General features: G+C 43.1%; 1 long non-coding RNA gene across 2 annotated transcripts in view; it reads left to right on the forward strand.

Annotated features, from left to right (window-relative positions):
* Positions 1-24928, forward strand: part of LOC140690034 (uncharacterized) — a 61435-nt gene that overhangs the window by 10050 nt on the left and 26457 nt on the right. Inside the window, exons 1-2 of one of the 2 annotated variants that reach the window (XR_012065227.1) lie at positions 9493-9566; positions 16082-16243. This is a non-coding gene — a long non-coding RNA (uncharacterized lncRNA). Of the gene's footprint in view, positions 1-9492; positions 9567-16081; positions 16244-24928 lie in introns of those variants that run through there. The other variant, XR_012065226.1, reaches the window with a different exon arrangement.

Below are 24928 nucleotides of genomic sequence, written 5' to 3' on the forward strand. Positions count from 1 at the left end.
AGTGGTTAGCATCATCAGTCTTCAGGCTCCAGCTGGCCTGGGGGCTGTGTGCTCTTGGTCAAGATGCAGTTAGCTTCTCCCATCTGCTGGGGGTTTTAGTATCTGTACAATAACACAGGAATGTGTATCAGGCATATATCCTGGGAGGAACTAAATATTCCGTGACTTCTATATGGCTGATCTATTTAAATTATTACCAGTTCTCCTGGCCCAACTTTTATTTTTTGTTACTACACGTTCACATTCTTTCAATCATTAATTCTTGAGTCAGCCTTTGGTAACTCAGGGGAGGCCTGGGAGACTAAAGGTTTTCTACAAATAAGAGGCAGGTTGAGGACATGAAGCAGGGGTGTCTGTCCAGGTCCTGCTCACTTACAATCCCCCTTTTTCATTGATTTTCCTCAATCTCGAGGGGAACAAGCATGGGACAAGGAAGGGAAAAAAGTCTTGGATGGAGAGGTTAATCATAATCACTTTTAGGGGCATTTGGTTTCAACACTGGAGGGATTGACTCTAATGACAACCCTGTTTAATGGATTGAGCCCGTTGTTCTGGAATAGAAAGGTTCCATCTTTTAGTTTTCAAAAAGATTGCTGGAAATACCTTACTCTTCCAGCATTACTTGGACTAGTTGGTTAGATACAGAAGCCAGAGGTAAGCTGAGTGCTCCTAAATGATACTGTGATAGGTTTTAGGAACTTGTTTGAGAGGAGCACTAATGTAATAGTAACAATCCTGGGGTTTCCATGGGTCACAATTGAAAGTGACTGTCCTTGGACTTAGTGTTGACAGTTGGGGTCCAAAGGCCTCTGGATCTGTCTTCCTGTCATACCTATTGCTTATATAAGTAATATTAGCAGGACTAAATGTACTAGACTTTCCACCCAAGATCCTCCAAGGCAAAATTTTAAAAATGCCTTTTGCTTTTCACTTGTATCAAGTGCAATTAAAACAGTATAACATTTACTATTAGCTTAATGGCCTGTTAGGTGCATGTTTTATTGCTTAATAATTTCAAATTAATTATACACTCTGTACTTTAAGTCCACGTGGTTTCTTCTTTTACAACATGGCCTCGCTTGTTCAAATGTCCCTCTATAGAAGAAGCATTCAAATCTAATTAAATATTAATGTGAACTAGAAACATGGTTAAATCTCTGCTGTATAATTACAGTGTGATGGTCATGTGTAATATCACTTTGATTTTTATGGAAATAGTTAACCTTTTAGGTTAACCCGATAGAGTTATTATAGCACAATTACTCTATCAGGTTAAACTAAAAATTGCCCATTTTCCCAATATTCTCCTTCTCACTCCCTCTACACCACCAGATAATACCCTTTGGTTGCATTGAAGACTCAAGTTTTCAATACGTTTTAAAATATATCATTTAATGTAATACCAACAGTAGGCCCAGCACACATGGTTATTCCTTTTCAACAAATCAGAAAAATGGATGTTTAGAGAAGTTAAAAGACTTGCTAAGGTCTCATACATAATACACTAGTAAATGAAAAAACCAAAGCTTTACATTTTTTAATTTAAAAATTCAGTCTCGATTTCTAGTCTTTGTTGTCCCTCCTTATTCCATCGTAGGCACCAGTCAGATTGGATGTTGAGAGAAGGGACCTCCTTCGTAAGGGAGGGAGGAACTGTGTTGGGGACCACCTTCCAAAGGACCTTGTCTCCACTTGTCCTTTACTGCCCCACCAGGGAGGGCGCTGTCTCGCACTGAATAGGGAGGCAGGGCCAGGCCACCAAACTGCCTTTGGAAACAGCTTCCAGTCAAGAACAGGCTCTCTGAAAGCACGAAGGTGAGCACCGTGCTACTCCTCAGCTGCCTGAAAGTCTAAACAAAGTTTTGTTTCAAATCACACGCGGGCCCAGAAGAGGGTAGGGGTGAGGGGGAGACAAGGGGCCAGTCTCCTGAAGTCTGTCTTTCAAGACACAAGTGTTCCAAAAACGGCATTTGAGCCCTGCAAATCTACATCTCCTGGCATAATTCTGAATCTTGGAAAAGCAGGGAACATGTCTACCTCAGCAGATACTGAGAGCTGTTTGTCCTCTTAAGTGTCCGTCGGTCAACCCAGTGAAAGCTTGCTTTTAACAGCTGTTTATTGAGTAACTGCAGTGTGCTCAGGACAGCCTAAGAAGGGATCAGAAAAAAAAATGTGAAAGCACATACTTTGATGACTAGAGAACCCATGCAGACTATCAACACTGTATCTTAGAGCAGCTTTACTCCAAGAGATCACAAACAAAAGAATGAATGCTCCCACTGAAACCGGATTAGTCAGGCTGCAGGCCCTCCCCTCCCCCATTTACACACAGATGTAAGCAGAAGGGGGGTTGGAGGGGATGAGAAATGGGATAAATGGAAAAAGAATTTCATAGCTGGTTAGAATGTGAGTTTCAGCACTTTATTTACAAAACATGTTTTAACATAAGCTGTGACTCCTCTCAGGGTGATAAAAATTCTGGGGACATTGTGAGCGCATACACACACACACCCCTTGAAACAGAATTGCGGTCAGCACAATCAGTGCTTCAGACCGACAGCTACTATGGACACTTAGTGGTGCGGGAAACCCGGAGAGTTAGCAAAGATTTGGGGGATCTTGGGGAAACCTTGCCGTGTTTTGATTTTTAAGTTTTACGTTTTTCTTCTGGGGGTCAATTCAGTTTATTTATTTATTTATTTATTTGATGGAGGTCCTGGGGATTGAGCCCAGGACCTCATGCATGCTAGGCATGCGCTCCACCATTGAGCTATGCCCTCCCCGCCGAATACATCCTTACTTTCAGCTCCAGTGTCTTTGTCGGTCCTCTAATGTGAGACCAGTTCTTACTGAAACACTATTTCTGAGAATTCACCGATGTTGGATGTTAAGGTTAAGTTAAGAGGAAACTCACTGGTTTTCCTCACCCCAGACTTGTCATCATTTACAGAAACATCGTTTCCCCGGTTTGTGATGTGAATTATTCACTAATACAACCGCATCAGATAATGATAGTGGATAAAAGGATTGAAGTAACCCAAGATAAAGTGAGCAGTGGTAAGAAACTATGGGGAGAAGACAGATTTGTTTGCACTGCATTTTGAGGACGTTAAAAAAAAAAACTGCACAATTCATTGGCTCACTTATTCCACAGAGGGGAAAAAGTCAACTTGTCTATTGCCTTTCCTCCTTACACTCTTATCCCATACACATGTATCCACGTCCTAATGTGAAGAAAGAAAGGAATCAAGTGATCATTGATAGGTTTATCAACTTAAGGCAGTTTGGTTTCCACAGAGTTAAAAAGTGGCTCTTGTTATGTGCAGGAAGTATTCACTCTATCAGCCTTTGAGAAAACGGATAATGACAGCATCTCGCTGAATCATCACAGCTTGTTTGGCTTGTTCCTTTGGCTTTGTTTCTTCCAAGTCGGCTGTCCTGATCTAATCCACCTTGGTGATCTGAGTGTGTTCTCCCAGTGTTCTTGTCTGTTTACTTCACTTATACAGCCTCCGTCTTGGGAAAACAAGTGTTGTTGTTGTTGTCGGGTTAAGATAACTCAAGAACAATTACTGTTTACTTCAAGTACAGAACATTCTCTTCCGTCTACATTCTTGCCTAACTGGAAAATTTGCTAAGCACTCATGGCACTCTTTCAACTTGTTCAGAAAACATACTGGAAGTTCTCAAGAGGGAGAATGCATGGCTGTATCCATGAGATGAACACAGGGAAGTGTCAGGGGCTCCCTGAGGGTCACAGTTGGCCAGCTGGTCAGGGGCCGTGGACCTAAAGCTTCAAAGATCAAGTCCGTGTCTGTAAGCACGTCTGCCCTTGCTATGGGCCATGCCGTGGGGCTGGTGCCGGGCCGAGTTGAAGCTGTGGTCCAGGAGGCAGGCCTGCGGCTGTTTCGTTTTGATGAAATGTTCACCACCCTCATTCCACGGCTCAGCACTGGAAGCAGAGAAACAGAAATGGGAAATTGAAGAGATAGAGCAAATCACAGGAAGAAGAGGATTAAAGTAACCACCTTGAAATCCCAGAGCGGGCAAGCATTTGGCAAGAGGTAGACTGTGTGAGGGCGGTGGTCAAGATTCAACAACACTTGAACAAAATAATTACTGAGGACCTCCTGCTATCAAGGAATAGCTCGTAGACCCTGATGCAGCCTCAAAGCTGAAGAAGTGGGAGCAAGAGCCAGAACAATCAGAAGGACCAGCATGTCAGATCTTGTTGAGGACCCAGTGGAGAGTCTGCTAGGGAATAAATGAGATTCCAAAATGGTAGAAATTTTCAAATATGTGATTTTTTTTTTGGTTTCTGGCCAAATACGCACCCTTATAAATCTACTCAATCTTCTGACATGACTTAGTTCTCAGCTGGTGATGTTTACCATCTTTCAAAGGCCCAAGCAAACAACATTATCACAAGGGTCCAACGGGTTTCACTCAGCATCCTTCATTTCTCTTATCTCCAAGCTATGTAAAGACGGAATCACTGACTTCACATGAACCGCGGTATGAAAGATCTGCCGTCATGTTCTGCGATATGGAATCCTCTATTATTCTGAAACTCAGTGCATATGTGTGCTGTTAATACGAGAGCGGTGAGAATGTTAATAATGAGCACTTTCCCAGACGGTGCATCTGAAAACTTCAGTAGCCCACCAAGTGGAGCAAAGCCAGGGCCTGTTTTTATTATTCTGCTGGAGTCATGCAATGCATCTGCTCATGGAGAATCTAAGCCGGCCCCTTACACTCCCCCAATTCTTCAACTGAGACCATTTTATTTTCCAGATAATTCGTCGCCTTGAGACAACTGGGTTTAATATGTATCCTCATTATGATTTTATGAAGCGGGAAATGCCACCACCCTCATCTACCAGGAGGCAGCATCCGCTGAAGGGGGAGGCTTAGAACCAAATCGGTTTTTGAAACATCATAAGAAATACATCATTGGTGCTTTCAGCTCGTGTTGCAGATTCTGTCACATCCGAAGTCCCCAAAGTGTGAAGCTTTCAATTCTTTACTGAACTATGGGAGGAGGGGGTGGAGGCACATCAAAGGACATCGTTTTAATTTTTAAGTGTGTTTGGTTGGAAAGCATTCCTTCTGCCGGTGGCTTTGCTGGGGAAGAGCTAAGATGCTCAGAGGCTATGATTAAAAATCCTGCCATAAGAGAGGGAGTAGAAATGAGGGCAGGGAGGGGACTCCCCGCTGGACTTGTTCAAGCTTTAGGATGGCTCACAGGATCGAGGGGCTGAAATAGGAGGCGGAGAACAGCCCAGAAACTCAAGTTTTGGGCGAGTGCTCCCAACTTCTTTAGTTGGCTACTTTATAAAAGTTTGGCTGACCAAGGTTGTGTGTGATCACGGTTATTAGCATCTTTGATAATTAGTGCCATCTTTAGCCTGCTGATAGGTGTAATTAATGTGGTCTATGCCTACCTGGGAATGAAGCCCACCATTTTCTTAAAACTTGGAAAATTGGAGGCTTTGGTAAGAAAAGGGAGTTTTGTTTTATTCTGTCTAGTAGCAATGCTATCCACCCAGATTAAGTCACTTTGAAGTTACTAGTTAGATAATGGAGGTTCACTGTTACACACTGGATGACTCTCTTCAATGGTGGCGTTTAGATTCATAATGCTTAGGTTCAAATCCTGACAACCCATTCTTAGCTGTGTGCCTTTAGGCAAGTCACTTAACCTCTCTGTTTTTCTCCCCTCAACCCCATATATAAACTGAAAATAATAATAGAACTTGAGCTATAATGTTGTTTTTCAAATCAAACTTCAACATTCAAATGATAGAAGGCAGAGAGAGCAGTGAGCACTGTGTCTGACACATAGTAAATGATTTATAATTGTTTGAAGTATAATTAACAATTAACTCATGCTAGGTAAATATTACTTGCCAATCACTGTAAGGAATTTTAGAAAGTTTCCTAATTACATGGGTACTAAAGTAGGCAATTGTCCATGCTGTTTGCCTGTTACAGCAAGGTTCACAAGGCAGCTGTGAATCAGCTCAGAACTTTGTACATCAACTCAGAACTGTGTAGGTTTCAAGCAACAAGACTGTTGGTACTTGTTCCTACTTCCATCCCACTTCCACAAACAATGTTCTTTTTAATCTATTAACTCTAAACTCCTCAAAGACAAGGGCACCATCTTACATCTCCAGTGCTCAGAACTCATTGTGTGATGAAAAAATGCTTGAGAAGCACTGGCGTGATTTTACACCAGGGACTTTGGTCATTATGCCCAGTCAATGATGATGTGAGTGATGCTGGAAAGTCAGCTGGGTTTATACTCTTGTGAGGTGTCTGTAAACGTGAAGACCTTTGTTTAACTCACACGTTGATTATCCTGAGATGGGTGGCGCTAACCCTGGGACGAGGTTGCAGGTGGCAACCTGTCATCAGTTTCTTTATCATCAGAATCCTAGACATTCCTCCTTTGTGGCCTTTTGCTTTACTTTCTTGAAAGAAGACTCTTCATAGTTTATTATTTCCAGATGACAGGCCTTATCAGCTTAGAATTAGAAGCACATTAATTATTCTTTTTAAATTTTAAAATGCTGGATGCAGTACAGTGAGGATTGTGATGGCTCCAAATGGCTTTTGAATAAATATGTGATCAAACAGAGAGGATTGCATGAGATTTCTAACTCATCATGTGGGCATTTAAAAATCATGGCACCTCATCAGCCCAGGCCACACCAACAACTTCAGTTGCCAGCACTTTCCTAATTTCTCCTTGTGTATTCTTACCCAGTTTTCCAGACTCGATCTACTGATGCATACAATATGTGTAGAAACATTTCCCCCATTTTCTGAATTAAAAATAGGACAGGACGTATGCCATTTACTTGTGTTCTACAATTTCATGGAGAAGATGTCATTAATCTTCTATTTGTAGATCGGCTATTTGGTGGGCCAGAGATGGAGGCTGGGCAGGACCCAGACTGGGAGTTGCATCTGATGTGATGGCTCATTGCGTGCTTCTTGTCCTCTTTCTTGGATTCTTTGTCTAGCTCATGGTTTCCTCAAGAGATTGAGAACTCCACTCTAAATCCCATTTGGTTAGAAACCTGGCTGGAACGTGAGCACTGTTTGCAGGAGCTCAGTGTCTCCCTAACTTGTTTCCTCTGCATCTCCTGAAGCCACACGGCGAGTAGACCACTCCACAAGGTTACGCTGCGATCCGCTTGTCTGTATGAATCCCCGTGGGCCAGACGTTCTTGTTCTTGCCCTCATACGTTTGCCAGTTCTATTGATCAAATATCAGCAATCATCTAAATCAACATCTCCCAAACATTAGTCCACAAAGTGCAAGTTCTGGAGGATGCTAATAGGTGCCCTTTAACTATTGTGTTTGGGAAATTTTTTTTCTCCTTCTTAGAGAAACACATTATGTATCAGCACATTAAAGGCTCTCAGATGCCTTTCTTAGAGGGAAAAATGTACTTGTTTAGTTTTAACTCACAATTCTCAGATTCACTGGAATCCAGACCCTTCATAAAATTGCAGCTCTTACATTAAGTCCTGTGAAATACTGTTCCGTGGAACACTAGTTTGGAAAACGCTGGCTTGGTCCTGGGTCATTTGGGGATTCAGGTCCCTCTAAGGCATTTTTTTTTTTTTGACCCTCAGCTAAACATTCATGGGTTTCTTTCTTCTCTACCACTTCCTGTAACTAAGTTCCTGAAATAAGTCTCACCACCACCTGCTGCATTCACAACCTGGGGCATAATCCAATGGTTTTGGTTTATTGGGAGTTCATATTTTTTAGTTCTACCTGCTCTTCTGCCCCTGGGTTTCCTTTTTGGGGATGAAGGCATTTTTTTTTCTTCAGCGTACTATTTCAGCTGTTCAGCTTCCCAGGAACACCTTCTATCTGATACAAGATGCTTGTTCATCTTCTAGCTTTGGAAAATGTTTTCAACATGGCAGCTGAAAGCACACCCTGCAGATCGGAGCATAACTATTTTCCCTTCGTATCAGATCAAAAGTACAAAGCGGGCCCTTGGGCTATTCTCTGTTCTGCGGCTTGTCAGCAAGACGGCCTGTTGGTCATGTGTGCCAGTAACACAGTTTTTTCATCGCGCAACTCTGAATAAATCCATTGCAGACCCTCACTGGTACTTCAGCCCCAGCTCTCATCTTGGCACCTCCCAAATCCAGCAGCGTTTACCTGTACCTACAGTAGTTACATACCTTGCTAAACTATCAGTTTTGGGAGGCTGTGCGACTGCCCCTCTCTAGCAAGTGGCATTTCAGAGCAGCAAGGTCACCTACAGCTGGCTGATTACTCTGCTTTGGAGAGTGTCCTAGTTTATTTCCATGTCCTTTCTCGTTACTTACATTATTTCTACTGTCTTCTCCAAGTATCTCTCTTATTTCGTCCATTTTTCTTGGGTCTCTCCTAACAAGAGCCACTATGGCACTTGCTCCCATATTCCAGGATAGTAAATAGAATACATATTAATCAGGTCTTCTCAGATTTCCCTTCCCAGCAGTGTACCCGACATCCAGCCAGTGGTCCATGTATGCTGCCTGGCTGAGCAAAGGGATGACTGCTAGTTGAAAAACCCATGGTCCCCAACTTTAGAAGCCCCTACTTGTATCTGTGCAACATCTCTTATTTTCCTCTCCATTGTCTTCATCAGACAAATTCCACGTTCCCCTCTGAGTGAGGGCAGAGGGCAGTGATTCATAGCAGATGCTGACTATAGAGAGTTGATCACCTCAGATGAAGGAAAGGAAGAGGGATTTCCAGTGACATTTCTCGGCAGCCCCGTAAATGCAAAAGCTGCTGAGCATCCAGTGCAGCCTAGAGTCACTCGGAAAGTGCCGGGGGGCTGGGAGCATTAAAGTGAGATTCTGCAGCTGGAGAAACACACCAGTTGGGAATCCTAACTCTGAATTTAGCTTTCCTCTCTCATAGCTGGGGTAGGGGGCTCATCACCATCAGTTATAAATGCAGGAAAGGCTTTAGGGAAAAAAAATGAGGTAGAGAGGCAGGGAGACAGCGAGGAATTAGGAAAAACTGGGAGGAGGGAAGTAAGAGCGAGCTGACCCCTTCGACTGTCTTCTGTAAGGAGTGAAAGAGGAAAGAAAGAAAACAAGAAGAGAAGGAAGGACGTAGGGAATGTCAGGGAGTGAGAATGTAGTATCAAAAATGGGAAGGATGCCGGCTTTTGACCACTCAGAGGCAGGAAGCGATGTCAGGGATGTCCCGCAGTGTGGCGTGACCTTTGATAAGTTACTGGACTTGTTCGAATCTGCTTCCTTCTCAATAAAAGAGGATTAGAATAATCGCTGTTGGAATTTGAGAAGTGTGTTTGTACATATAATCACAACAGTAATAGTTAGAAAGCCCTCTGTGCAGTTGTAGTACCAGCGAACATTTACCGAGCCCTTAATCTGTACAAGGTCAAGCTCTTTACATACAGACCTTTATTTCATCCTTGCAGCCGCCATAAGGAGAAGGTCCTGCAATTATCCTCATTTACAGATGAATAAACCGAACATCGGAACAAGTTAAACAAGCTGCCCGGGTCACACAGGTAAGTAACACAGCTGGGATGTAAATCCAGTCTGCCTGACTCCAAAGCAAAGGAACTTAGCCGTGAGAGCAGATTGCATTGTTTGCTCCTCGAAGAGTCTGCAGGGTAGGGTAACAATGAGGGGGATAGAGCTTGTAAGAAAAAAAATCACAAAGAAGAAGTAAAATCTAAGCAGAGAGGGACTTTTGCAACATCCAGAGACCAGGCAGGGCCAGCCAACACTTTCACTGTGGTACTTTCTATGGTGGAGAAGGGAAAAATCATACGTCTCTATAGGGGCAGGGGAATCAGCCCAAGTGATCCTTAGCAAGAGCAGTATTACTTTGGAATGCCAATTTAATTACTAAAAAAAGCGAAGATTAGATATTTCCCCTCTGTCATGTAGCCTGGTTAGTGCAACTATACGAATAGAAGTACCACTTATGTGAGCGGAAGTGTCCCTGACGGGAAGATGACCGTGAAGGAGGGACTGGGGTTGCACAGTCGTGCATTGCAAGCTGATTTCTGCGGCCACACTCTACAGACCTGCACTCCCAGGATGGTGGGAGGCTGGAAGTCCTTTGTGGGATGTATATCTGAGTAAAGAGACTTCCAAAGAAACTAAAATAACTCCAGCGTGTGCCTTTTAAGAATGATTATTTTCTTGGAAACCAAGGCAGTGTTGCCGACGCTTCGTAGAACTCTTGAAGGGCTGGGGTAAGATAATGTATGTAAAGTGATTATTCCAGCCCTTTTCTTCCCAGCAGTTCTCCAGTCATCACCAGCTGCCTGCCTCAGCATTTTCCCTGTAAAGGGCAGGGAGATTCACTCAGAAGAAAAATGAGATCGACTTTAGAGACGGCAACTTTGAGGTCAGGACGAATGAATTCATTTTGGATGAAACCAAGAAATGTTTGCTGTAATGCAGATTTCTGAGATCAAGACCTCCAGATCAACCCAGAAACTGGATTTGTGGGGGGGAGTCTAACAGGCACAGAGAAGCAAAATCTGAGGAGGACTTTACGAGGAAAGCTTGGTGGTGATTCACTAAATAAGTCCAGACCTATTCTGCCAGCCTCAAATCAATTTTGCTTAATTTATTGGAACCAAAATGAACTCAGCTAACTTATATATTCAGTTAATAATGGTTCTAAAGTGAAGTTAAGCTTTTCTGAGACGTTTAAATCAGTTCCAATCTTCTGGGTTGGTCACGGCTGGGAGAACCTTGCACCAGTGCCACTGAACTTTATAAAAGTGGCTTGCTATGTTTATGGAGGTCCTCATGATTTAAACCATTACTGACTTTTCCAAAGTTGCCCTCCTTAGTTTAAATTAATTCAGGCTCGTCCACGACTATTTAAACCTACCAAAACTGCTTGAATCAAGTGAGCCATATAAAGAAGTTTTCTGTGGTTCCAGTGTTTCAGAAACTGGAGGATAAACTTGTTACTTTTTGACCAGTTGCAATTTCTTTTTGGACCACACGGCTTCGGACTGAGCAAAACCGGTCACAACTAGGTCTCAACCTGCTTAAGCTGGAGCAGATTCATTCGAAGGAATTTGCCTGGTTTGTGCCTGAATTAAAGCCTGAGGGCAGCCTCATGATCTGTTGAAATAAGGGCTGTTATTAGGTCCCCAGGTTCAATAAAAAGAAGTGGCTACTCCAGTCAATCGGCCTTTCAGGATTAGATGGTGAAGATAAAGAAGATGGATTCAGATGGCAATGAGAACGAACAGGAAATAAAGCAAAGGCAAATGGGCCAAAAGAAAATAGTTGAGAGCATCTGGTTTCTGCTACAGAAAGCAGACCTGCTTCCCAGGAGATAGACACGTCCGAGAGGAGATAAGGAAGGAACGGAAGGAAAAGACAGTCATGTTACTCAATACGAGGGCTACCGAGGAAGTCACCAGAAAAACCACCATCACGTTGTGTTATATCACGTTAAACATCTCTCACGAATGTTCACCAGACACAGAAATACAGTTTAGTCAGATAGCTGAAACCAGAGCAGGAAGAGCAAAGGGAAAGAAACGTTGAGAGAGGGGTTCATTGCAAACATCCGGGATCTAAATTAATTCAGCAACGTGGTTAAATCGCAACCGAGTATCAGGATTTAGAACACAAAGACCGCTTAAAAATCAGCGGCTATTGATGTAAACCTGCAAGGCTATCAGACTTAAAGGATTACATGCAATTGCAGCCTATGAAATAAAGACAAATCAGAAAGAAATACGATTTCTCTGTGGAGACGGCTGGGTTAATGGTTTTCACTGTTGCACAGAAGAATTGCAGGCAGATAGGATTTGGTCCCAGTCTCCACGGGGACACTGTTATCCTGCTGCGAGCTGGACCTACTGACGCGCACTGTACACGGAGTGGAATTGTGACCGAGCAGGACCCTGTGGGGCCTTCCAGGGTCAGACCCCTCCCCACGTCCTCTGCTGCAGCTCCTCTCTGAAGCACCCAGATAATAGTATCTCATGCATATTTGCTGAGTTTTTCTGATGCTAAAAACCACCACCAAAGGGAAGAAATTAACTACTTGATGGAGAGCGCGTGGCCCCCAGACCTTCTGGCGCCTGGGGGTTGATGGTGTTGACCGCCCTGTTCCCTCCACATCAGCCAATCAGAGGTTGTGCATGAGCTGATCGCGTACCCTGCGACCCCCTCCCCTCCATTACCTGGCCTTAAAATATGCTTTGCTGAACCCCTTCAGGGAGTTTGGAGTTTTCTTGGACATGAGCCACCCTGTCCTTCTTGCTCAGCCCTGCTATCAACCTTTCCCTGCTCCAGCCTCCAGCATTTCAGTTTGCTTGGCCTCAGGGTGCGGCGGGCACATGACCTGGCCGATGGTAACAGAATGGAGCACACATCACTGACAGAGCAGAGAAGGTGGGAGTCCTGGCCTGGCATGTCCTGCACTCGGTCCACTTCCTCACTCTTGACAGTGCTGCCTCCCCAGCCGGCACGTAGGGTGCGCACCATCAGGTCGGGTTCCTAACGCTGCCAACCGCCCTCGCCGCAAGGCCAGAGGGGTGCATTCTGTTTTCCGCTGAGACGATCGTTTGCCTTCGGGGAGGGTGTTGGAGCACACAGGCGCCCCTGCAGCATCCAGCCGGCCCGCTTTAAGCGAGCGCTGGCGGCGCCTGTCTTCACCGAACGCTGACAGGTCTCTGATGAGAAGGGCCGTCTTTCAACGCAGGATGGCCTGGGGCGTTATGGCTGCCTTGCGAGGGGGCACCTGTGCCATTAGCTAAGCAGGATGTGGTGTTCATGCCTGATGTTTCACCTCTATTAAATAATCACACGAGGGCACAAGGGGTGTCCTGAGTGATCTGACCCCCAGCCTGGGGGAATTAACAAAAATCAACGATTCAGATCCTGGGCCTCTTGATGAAGAAAACTGTTACTTTTTTGGGACTCATTGTCCTGATCTGCATTTTCTCTGGCACGTTCCTATATTGTTTCTGTAGCATCTGCCTCCAGTGTTAGCCGGATAACCGCCAAAGGAGCCACCTCCGTGCTGGTGAAAACCGCTTGCTGAGCCCTCAGGGTGCATTTTTGGGGGGGTGGGGGGGACGTGAAATTGTCGCTGTAAGTGCCGGTCACGGGGTATTGGTGGGATGTTGGGGGAGTCGCTGTGAGGATGTGACTCTGACTGACCTGCGAGCTGGTCCAGGGCGAGTGGAGGCTCCTCCCCCGTCCCTGCCCTCAGAATGTATGTTCCACCCACAGCTCCCACAGCAAGAGCCATTGCAAGGGCGCAGCCTTGACAGTGAGCCGTAGCCGAGAGTGTCTGGAAGGTTATGTGACTGAACCCCATTCAGGCCTCTATCCAAACTTTTAAGATTCTGGCAGATGCGTGTGGGGACCTGCTTGTCTTGTGGTCGCTTAAGGCAAGTGTCGTATGCCAGTGTCCTCGCTTATTAAGCCTGCCGCCTACCAACCTGGAGTGGTCTGCCTCTTTCTTTGGTCTCTCCTGTCCTTCCCTGTGTGGGGCCAGTGTCAGATTTCACGCAGGTCACTCCCGAGGTTGCAGACCAGCACAGGAGCTCAAAAACAAATGATGTCTGACGTGCGGGGAAGGCTGCGTTAGAATCGTGTCTGCCCTCTACGAGGTGCTTTATACCTGCATCCTTAAATCTCCACCATGTGAGTAAAGTTATTCTAGTGTGCACTTTGCGATCGTACACCTTTTGTGACACCTGTTGGGCGCTCGCTGCCGGCCTGTGTGTTTTTCTCTTTGTGTGGGACGTGCAGCCCTAGGATTGTGCCTGGCGTGAGCAAGCTGCTCGCTGATGCTGGCTTCCCGCTGCCTCCGTGTGACCGGGGCTGCACCGGGACAGAGCTTTACACGCCCTTGTGTTCTTTGCTGACGTGTGCAGGGTTGTACGTGGTCGGGTCTGACACCTCCTGGGTGCCAATTACGTACGTCCTCGGTTCATTCTTCGGCGAGTGAGCCCGTCTGTAGTTAACAGCGTCTTACGCGAACCAGGACCCAGGCCCGCCGGCTTGTCCCACCGGCTTGTCCCACCGGCTTGTCCCACCCCGCGTGTGCAGCGCTGGCCGGGAGTGAGTCCTGGCCCACGCCGGCGGAGGCAGGCGAGCGCGTCTTCTTCCCCAGTGTTAGCCAGTAAGCAATTCCGTGCGGGAACAGCCCCCGGCTGGTTTTATGTGATCAATTCATAGCTTTGCCTTTTCACTCATGTGTGAATCATGTTATAACAGAATAGAAGTTGGCATGTGTGAGGAGTGCCCTGAATGCGTTTTTCCTTCTCCCCGAGCGTGGCTCGGTTGTCCTAGGATAACACCTGTCTTACGCAGGTGGTCCAGTCTGCGATCGCATCGCTCCCGCTGTGTGTGAGTACGGTGGCACCAGGCTGCACCTCAGGGACTGAGCTAGTACGACCTGAGGTCAGACTGAGAGAGAACACAAGCGTGTGCGTGAGTAACCTGCTGGAACACACGCCGGCGGATATTCAACACCCAGCGTGGTCTTGCTTCCGCCTGCGCCATGGGCGTAGTTATACTGGAGTAGCACCTGGTATACAGGAGGTGCTCAGTGCATCCTGCTTCCTGATCTCTATGTATGAATTTGGCACATGCCTGACATATACCAGTTGCTCAATGCATTCCCCTTCCCTCTTTGTGTGAATAAAGTTGTGTTAGGATCGTTCCTGGCCTTCCCTGGAGGCTCGGGGGACCCCATTCCTCCCCTCGTGTTTGAGCAACGCTCGACTAGGTCAGGGTCTGGCAACACTAGGCGCTTGTTTCCTTTTCCTGGACGTGAGGCAGATTGTACTCGAATAGGACCTGACGAATATGAGGCATTCCATACCCAGGTGTATTCTTCCATTTATTTGTGAGCGGTGTTGTATTAAAATATTTTGCCAGCATACGTCTGTCACTTAACGCCTGCGTGTTTCAGTCTGGGTAACATTATACTAGTACAGCGCCTGGCTACTGTAGTTAGTGATGTGTGTGTGAGAACTCTGTGTTTAGTGGTCTGGATTGTGTGTGATGCTGTGATTAGTGGTGTGCGTGAGATGCGTGTTCGTGGTATGCGGTGTCTGCAACGCATATATGTCAGTAAATGCTGTACCATACACACCCTGTGCACTAAACACAATGCTCAACTTTGTATCACTAAACAAACACGCGCGCCTAACGTGCAGCACTAAACCCAGCACCTCACACACCCAGCACAGCTCAGCGCAGCGCCTCATACACACATCACCAAACAGAGCAGCCCGCACCTCAGACCCCAGTCAGTGTGGCATCTCATGCAGGGTCCCTGCTTTATGTAAAAGGATCCACGCAGTCATTTCTGGGAATTCATAGGAACCGCCCCCTCCTTTTCTAGGGGCCAGTCTGTGTCTGCTGAGCTTTCTCACAGCAGGTCACCTCTCTCTCCAGGCCCTGCTCTGCCTCCCATCACGCGGTCCTTCCAGGGGAACACTGCCCGCGCCCAGTGCGCCCCACTTGCAACCTCTGAAGACTCACATGAGAGTCAGATTAGATTCTTCAGGGAAATGTTAAGCTTGGATGTGAGGCCCTTCTCGTCCCTCAGGCACTGCACCAAACTCTGTTTCCTTACATGGCCTGGCTGTTGAAGGCAGAGAGACACACACAGCAGAATCCAAAAGTAATCAGACTGCAGACACTTGGATTGGCGAAGAGAAAATATACTCTCTGAGGACAAGCCCCCTGATTGCAATGAGCCTGCGGATCATTCATCCAAAATGTACTAAATACAAAGTGGGCTTCAGGGCTTCACAGGAAATAAGCCGGGAACCAGGAGTTTTGTAACAAATGACATTCCTATTAGCCCTGCCCTGATGGGTACTTAAAACTGATCCATGGAGGGGACAGATAGCTTAATAAATAATCACAATTCAATATGTAATCTTTTCTGATGATAGCAGCACAGAGGTGGCCTTTATTGGAAATGTTTCACCTCAGAATTAGGAAGGGTATAAAGAAAGAGAAGCATGCACATTCCATTTTCATGGCTAAACTCCTGCCGTTTCCCCAGGACCAGAGTACGTGCACATCCAACATGTATTTGTGGAATGAATGAATGAATACTGCCAAGATGACCAACAGAAAAAAAAAGTGAAAAAAATATGGCGGTATTGGGAGCACATTTTTGTCAAGGTGAATGCTGTCTTTGAGCCTGTCTGCTCGTCAGTAAAAGGTAGGTGATGCTGCCTCCCCTTAGGGAGTGTCGTGGTGGTAAAACTACGGACTCAAAGCATTTAGCATTCTGTCGGTGTCGGTTCTTAAGGAGGAAACTCTAAATCACAAGAAGAAAATCAGTTGAGCAGGAAGGGTCCTTTGAGAGGCGTGTCGCTGGATCTGAGCCACACCATCCTCTCTTTCTCTAAGCGAAGCCAGGTCACATTGGAAACCTGGTGAAAACCAGCAGACAGATGAGTATTTTTCTAAGCATCGTGAGGGCTTGTCCTCTGGGAGGCAGAAGGTAACGTGATGCTCCTTCTGAAACTGCCTTAAGATGTGCGTTCAGAACAGCTCCGTTTGGGGATTATCTTCTGAGCTTGAAAGGGCTTACCAAATATCTCTGTATAAAATTCTAAGAGGACCATTTTTCGTTCTCATAAAATGTTATAGATTCTTAGCTGAGGTATTGAGCTTTGGAATTAATAGATCAGTTGGCTGTGTCCAGGTTATGATTCTGAGTGAAAAAAAATGAAATGGCAACAGTAATTTTTTTTTTTTATCTCAGCATCATCTCACCAAAAGGCAGATGCTATTTGAGACAAAAATGAACAAAAAGAGGGGGGAAAAAAGAAAATGGAGGTCAGAAAATTCATTCTTCTCCCGATCTTAAGAAACCATTAGCCTGAAGTGAGGTGGATGTTTCCCTCCTAAGAAAACCTTGATCTTGTAGGAAAAAAAGGATAATGTTTTTGTTTTGGGGTTGGAGGTAAAGTACTGCTTTCTGCTTATACTGATGTAAGGGGATTTGATTTGAATTTGAGTGAATGATCAGTCAAAGCCTGAAACTGTTTTAGCTGAATCATCTTCTATTTTAGTCCCATTCTGTAGCAAGTGGGACAGAAACAAGAAGGAATGACCCAGGATTACTAAAGTGTACATGCGTATACCTTGTATACCTTGCAGCTTAATTTGATCTGGATCTGAGAAAAGTCAAACCTAGAGAACAGAGTAGAATGTCTATTGCTAGGAGCTGGGAAAGGGCAAAAATGGGAAGATGTTGGGCAAAGGGTACAAACATTCAGTTGCAGGATGAATATGCTCTAAAAATCGAATGTATAGCATGGTAAGTATAATTGTTAATACTGTACTGTGTGTTTGAAATTTGCTAAGAGAGTAAATCTTAAGTACACACACACAGACACACAACGGTAACCCTGGGAGGTGACGGATTTGTTAACTAGCCTGATTGTGGCCATCACCACATAAGATATATTTGTATCAAAACACCACATTATACACCTTAAATATATGCAGTTTTTCCATGTCAATCTTACCTTAACAAAGCTGGGGTTAAAAAAAAAAACCTGACCCCCAAATTTAAAAAAAAAATTACAAAGATAAAAACCTAACCCAGAACCTTCTGTTTAATAAAATTAAAATGAGATACATTTTAAAAAATGCTCCCTCCCCTTTCCAACAACAACAACGAAGTGACACAGTGAAGGACTCATGACACTTGCAGACAGGTGCTAATTTAATGATAAATAAAAGAAAATAAAGCTGAGCAGCAAAGCGTCCACCAAGAGCTTTGTCACCACCCTCCCAGCTTCGTGGAGCTCCAACTGGTCAAGCGGGAACACGATGACTTCATTTCATAAGGCTTCAGTTATTCCTAAACATTCAAAACCAGAAAAGTAAAATCAGGTGCCCAGAGCACACTGAACTGACAAGCTGTGGCTCTCTCTGAATGCAGCCGTGAGGAAGAACACTGCGTTCCACTGGCAGTGTTTTTTTTGACTGTCTTTGGAGTCTAAACAATTCTTATTTAACTCTCTGATTTTCCTCCCTGGCCCTAACACCTAAATAAGAGCCGTAGGATCTCAGGTCTTGTTCACAAATTTAAATTTTTCAAAGGTAAAAGTATTGATTTTTCAAATATCTTATTACTTTAATTATAGGTTTCTTGGATGCTTTTACATAATTACTTTGCATCTGGAGCCCAAAAAGAGCCTTACAGATTTCTCTCTTGTCTCTTGTTTGGAAGAAAAAAAAAGATATTTTAAAAGGCAAAAGTCATTATTCCAGGCTTCAAAACTGCCAAGGGTACTAAAAATGACATCTTACATTTATATATGCATTGTCCTTCAGTTTAGCCTGACATCATACAGCCATTCGCTGGATTTAATATTTATTGAGCACCTAGGATGTTCCAGGCAATGTTCCAAGTGTCACAGGAAGAAGAATTATGCAGGTATATAGTGCATCATGTATATATCAGATGTCATGGGGTTGAATAAATTGAATCGGTGTGGACCCTGCCCTCCAGGAGATTCCAGGAAACCGAGGAGGACAGAACAGACACACAAGTAATTTTAACAGAAGAGAAAGGACAGGGTAGAGATCATGAGAGACATCTGATAAAAAGACTGAGAAAAGACAGGGGAGGTGAGATGTAATTTCTGGCTGGAGAGCTGGGGTGGGCTGGAGCGGGGAGCATGGAAAAGGAGGGAACCTTCATGGAGGAGGAAGATCTGAAAGATATTTGTACTATAGGTGGTGAGTTTATGCACATTTACTTCAAATATCCTACCCTTTTAAAATATTCAAGGCGATAAGCAAATGTCGCAGGAACAGTCTTATGTCTGGAGCAACAGAACAAAAAGGAAACGTAGACACGGCCCTGAGAACCCATCCTTTTATCGATTCTGCTTAACATTATGCCACCACCACCTTGGAGGGCGTGTGGACCTCTGCAGACGCACAACACACATCTGCGGATTTGCAAACAAACCGCAGGACGTAAGAGTCTTAGATTTTATGCCTCTTTTCTCCGAATGGATGACTTTAGTCTTTGCAAACAGATTGGGGTCGCAGGAGAAGGTGGCATTTACAGGACGCCATATTTTTCTTTCAACTGTGTGGTTTTTACTGGTTCCTTGTTTACTTATTACTGATTTATACACTAGAGAACTGAGGCAATCATTTTACTTTTTTTCCTAAAATAATTGCGAATAAAATCCATCTGTGTCAAATGTTAACTTCTTATGGCCTCTTCTCCCGAAATAAACTTCAGGGAGATGGGATCTAGTCAAGCATCCTCCTTCCACAGGTCCCACATAAGCCAGCCTGACTTTGTGAATCTCATGTGTTGATTTTATACTGGAATTCCTACAAAGCAGTGTTGAGCATTTCAGTATAATTTTTTTAATGTCTTAAACAAATACTAAATAAATGAGATAAAAGTGCCAAATACGGTGAAGATTGATCATTGCTTAGAGAAAGCCATATTGTCTGGAATAAACGCTAAACAGTGTATTAAATATTAATGTATTAAGAAGCTGTGGTATATTTATACAATGGAATGCTACTCAGCGATGAAAAAGAATAAACCAATGCCATTCCCAGCAACATGGATGGACCTGGAGATCATCATTCAAAGTGAAGTCAGCCAGGAAGAGAAAGAAAAATACCATATGATATCACTCATATGTGGAATCTTAAAACAAAGAAAGAAAAAAGAGGACACTAATGAACTCATCTACAAAACAGAGACAGACTTACCGACATAGTAAACAATCTTATGGTTATCGGGGAGAAAAGGGGTGGGAAAGGATACATTTGGGAAGCTTGAGACTTGGAAATGTTAACCACTGTATATAAAAATAGGTAAAAAACAAATTCCTTCTGTATGGCACAGGGAGCTATATTCAATATCTTGTAATAATAACCTTTAATGAAAAAGAATATGAAAATGAATATCTATCTATGGATGAATAGATAGATAGACAGAAACATAAAATATATGTATGTGTCTGCATGACTGGGACAGTGTGCTGTACACCAGAAAGGGACACATTGTAACTGACTATACGTCAGTAGGATAATGTGAATGTAAAGATTGTGTTCTTTTTCAGGATTTGTCCAATAGAATGGTGTCAATTCTACCAGCAGTTGAAACATCTTATATTTTGTATTGAGTGTTGTAGTTAATGGTGCTTTTGAATATACATTATCCCATCTGATAGTCTAATAATAATCAGGTAAGACGAACAGTGGCCTCCAGTTTATAGATGAGGAGAATGAGGCTTAGGGAGGATAAAACCCAAGCTCACAGACCTGGTAAGGAACCAGCTGGGATGTTTCCAAATCCATCCCTCCAGCACTGCCTTTTGACATTAGAATTCTACTTTTTATAGCGGAAGGAAGGTCAGTAGGCTAACGATGCAAAATAAGTGAATCTTGTCAAACAGCCATGTTCATACTCTGGACTTCAGCAGTGAAGAAAAAGAAATAGGCAGAGAAAGGTAACACAGAGCAGAATGAGTTCATGATCAAAGTCTCTGTCATTCCTGCTGCTGTCTCTGGAGGGAAAGCCAGATTGTCATTTCATACTTGTGGGAAAGAACTACTGACATGAAGAGATGCTATTCATTCTGTTCTTCCAACTTCAGCTTCAACCACAATCCCAGAAGAGGTGTGGCCACAGATGAGAATGAGGTGACTCTTCACGTAAAATTGGATTAAGGAGTCCTGCTTCCCTCTTTGAGGTATTCCTTGAAAAAAAAAATGCACACTCCCTTACTGAGGATCTTACGAATTGTTGCCTTTAATAGATCTTGCAACGTAAAGTGCACTGTGCTTGAACTCCAAACTTGTGTCACGCCTTGGTGAGTGTTTTATGAATTGCAAAATTGGAAAGTAAGTTAAGATGCAAAAGTGGCTGCTGGCTCCTCCGTCTGATAAATCTTATTTGAGATTACTATGCAACATCCCTTTTAAGACCTCTTTCATTTCTTCTTTATTGAATTGAACTGAGTGCCGATAAAAATGAGGAAATTCTATCCATGTATCTTTGTTTTTGACTTGTTGACTATATTACTTAGCTGTACTGATTTTATTTCCTCTAACTGATCACAGGCTTTCCGAAAATATCAGTGTCAGATTTAACTGTGTTTTCCAGTTTTCAGACATTGCACCATGACTAATAATATCCTTAGAGATCTACATTTTAAAATAGATGTTAACTAGGGGAGGATCAACCTCTAGAACGGCAGATGGAGGACCTTGGTGAACCCACTCTCCCTTTAAAACAACAAAAATACAAGCAAAACAGCTAAAATCAATCATTTCAGAAGTCTGGCGATCAATCAAAGCCACAGAATGAATGGAAAATTGTACAAGAGAAGCTACTGAACTTTGGTAAGACAGCGGGGTCTGCAGTGTCTGAACTGAGGGCTAGCCTCCTCTCCTCCCACTCCCTCTTCGGCGCAGAGGTGGCGTGGGCAAAAGCCAGCAGCATTGCAGAGAATGAAAAGTCTGGACTGCTTTTGGAGCTGCATGAAAAGCATCATCCCCGGTGCAGAATCAATCTTTTGTCTGAACTTCCAGCTCCCTGGGAAATTCTATGCTTAGGTGGCTATTTGAATGCCTCCGCGCTTAGCTCAGTGGGAGGTGGAGGGATCTGATTCCAGAGTTGTTACAAACAAGTCTATTTGTAACAAAGAAGAAAAAAATACAAGGCTTGGGAAGAAACAGGGAAGTAAGTCCACATACACTGAGGGAAAACAAAGCAACTAACAGAAAATGTCCCTGAGGGGGACCAGACTTTAGACTTTAGTAGACAAAGATTTTAAATAAGCCATTATAAATATATTCAAAGAACTGTAGGGAACCGTGTATAAAGAATTTAAGGAAAGTGTGAAAATATTACTGGTAATGGTAACTGCATAGCCGTCATGGAAGGCAGTACACATGCATTTTTGTGTGTAATTTTTTCCCTCTTCAATCTGTTTTCAAAGACAACTGCATAACATTAAATATAAAGCTGTGCTAATGGGCTTATAATTTATACAGACGTACATTTTTACAAAGGAGGAAGGCGGAATAGGAGTATCTTAGACAGAAGATTTTGCACAGTATTGAAGTTAAATTAGCATTAATCAACTAGATGGCTTCGCATTAAGGAGCTAATTGTAATCTCCAGAGCAAACACTACAAAATAACTTAAATAAATATAGTGAAACAAGCAACAATGGAATTAAAAAGAAGTGCTTGAAAAATATATATTTAACAAAAATAAAAAATAAGAATCAAGGAACAGAGAAAAAAGGCACAATATAGAAGGAAAACAGATAGCAAAAGGACAGATATAAATCCTGCCTTATCGGCAGTTACATGAAATGCAAGTGGTTAAGCACCTCAATCAAAAGACAGATGTTGGCAGAGTAGATGTACTGCCTACAGGATGCATACTTTAGACACAAAGACACGAGTAAATTGAAAGGAAAAGATAGAAACATTTACATGCAAGCGATAGGTAAAAGAGACCTGAACTAGCTATACTAAAATCAGGCAAAATGTACTCTGAGACAAAAATAATTACAAGAGAAATAGAAGCACATTTGATCATTATAAAAGGATCAGTCTATCAGAAAGATGTAACAATTTTAAACGTGTACGCACCCATCAACAGAGCCTCAAGCCACATGAAGCAAAAAAACTGACACTGTTATAGGGAGAAATAGATAATTCAACAATAATAATTGGGAACTTCAATACCTGACTTTTAACAATGGATAGAACAATAATGCAGCAGTTTAATAAAAAAAAATAGAAGATGTAAACAACACTATAAACCAAATAGCCATGACAAAACGCCTATGGAATACTCCATCCAACAGCTGAATATACATTCTTCTCAATAGTCACTCTGCTCCTGTGGGACATTCTCCACGACAAACCTTACGTTAGGCGATAGAATAAGCCCCAATAAATTTAAAAGAATTAAAAGACAAAGTATATTCTTTGGCCACAAAGGAATTAAATTAGAAACCAGTAACAGTGAAAAATTTGATTAATTCACAAAAATGTGAAAATTAGATAACACTTTTCTAAGTAAGCAGTGCAGCAAATAAAAACTCACAAAGGGAATTAGTAAACACTATGAAATAAATAAATAAAAACCTAATTGCCTCCTCCACTCACTCCCAAAAAAGACTGATTTAAAAATATAAAAAATAAATACAATCAAAAAATATTCCACTTAATTTAAAATTTGTATAATGATGGACATACATTCTTTTTCAAGTTTGTTAATTTTCTCATTTGTGTTTCTCTCCTTGAAATTCTGTTGCTCTTGGGCATAGTTGGTTTAGAGTCTGAATCAAGATTTGCTTCCCTTCCAAGGTCCAACAAACACTAGGAGGAGGAATATGGGAACAACTTCCCACATGCTTTTAGTGAGCCTTAATCAGGCAACAAGAAGCCACATCATGTGCTTGATAGAACATAATCTTGGGTCATACAGATCTGAATTCATTCATTTGTTGTTTATTCATTCATCTATTTATTCAACAAATTTTTACTGCATATTTACCAGGCACTATGCTAAGTCTTGACATATGATGATAGTTCCTTTCTTCCAAGAATTAAGATGTGAAGGTTTAGTTGGAATAGCGCATGGAAGACTCTGGAGTGGAAGGAAACATGGTGGATGCAAGGACCTGAGAAAATTCCCCATGTGGCTAGAGTGAGTGAGTGAGTGAGTGAGTGGGAGTGAATGTGGCTCTAGATCTCAGTGAAAGAGTTGGCAGAAGGCTATCCACCAAGACCTTTCAGACCATTTAGGAAGTTCACTTTCATTCCGTTTGGGGCTCAGGGCTGGCCTTCCCATAATACGCCAAAGTAGCATATTCATTATTTTGATTTAAAGTTATTTAAGAAATGGCCAGTGCACGAGGGGAACTTTTCTTGTCTCCTTGAAAGCAGGAAATAAGTCTCCCACGTGAAAGGTGACCTTCCTGCATCTGGAGGTAGTATAACATTCTTGTCACCAGAGACAGAGAATTTAGGTCCAAGATGCATGTATAACCAATCCTTGTTACTTCTTTACTAATTTACTACCCCAAACTCTGTTTGGATTCTTCACTAACTGGGCACCCAAAACCTAACTTTCTTTGTCCTTTTAATTCCTCACAGATTTATTGTAATTATAATTATTATTTTGTTTAAAAAGTATAAAAGTTGCCTGCTATGTCCACTTCTCAGGTCCTACTTCTATGAGACCTCCATGTGCGTGACTTAAATTTGTTTTATTTCTTCCTCCTGTTAATCTGGCTTGTGTCAATTTAATTTTTAGACCAGCCAAGAGAACTCAATAGGATAAGGAGGAAATTTCCCCCTCCCCCAAAATTCTAAGAGTAATAAGAAGTCCCTGAGTAAAACAAAAACAAGAACCAAAACACAAATTAATAATAACAAAAAGAGCAGCCCCTGATATTTGAAATCAGGCTTGGAACTCACAGCAAAGCTCAATTCTTCCGCTGTTAAACATAAACAATCTCACAGAATACCAGTCGCAGACAAGGTTAGTCAGACAGCATGAGAAAATGAGAAAAAACAAGTCTACTTCATAATTTTGTCTAAGCACAGGCAGAAACAAGGTCACTGAGCCAGCCACAAAACACTCAACACCCCCTCTCTTGGCCAAAATATGTTACTTCTGTATCCATTACAGTTTTGTCTTTGTGGTAGATGGGATTTTTTGAGCTATCCAGTCATAGAACAACACCTGCTTTCTGATAGCTTCCAAACTATAGCGAACCCCTGCTTCCTTAGACCCTCTCCCAAACCATCCAACCAAATCCCAAATCCTAAACTAGGTCCTTTCTAACATCCTGTAGCTGAGATAAGCCATGGTTTC

Source organism: Vicugna pacos, chromosome 28 (genome assembly GCF_048564905.1).
Source record: "Vicugna pacos chromosome 28, VicPac4, whole genome shotgun sequence".
NCBI lineage: Eukaryota > Metazoa > Chordata > Mammalia > Artiodactyla > Camelidae > Vicugna > Vicugna pacos.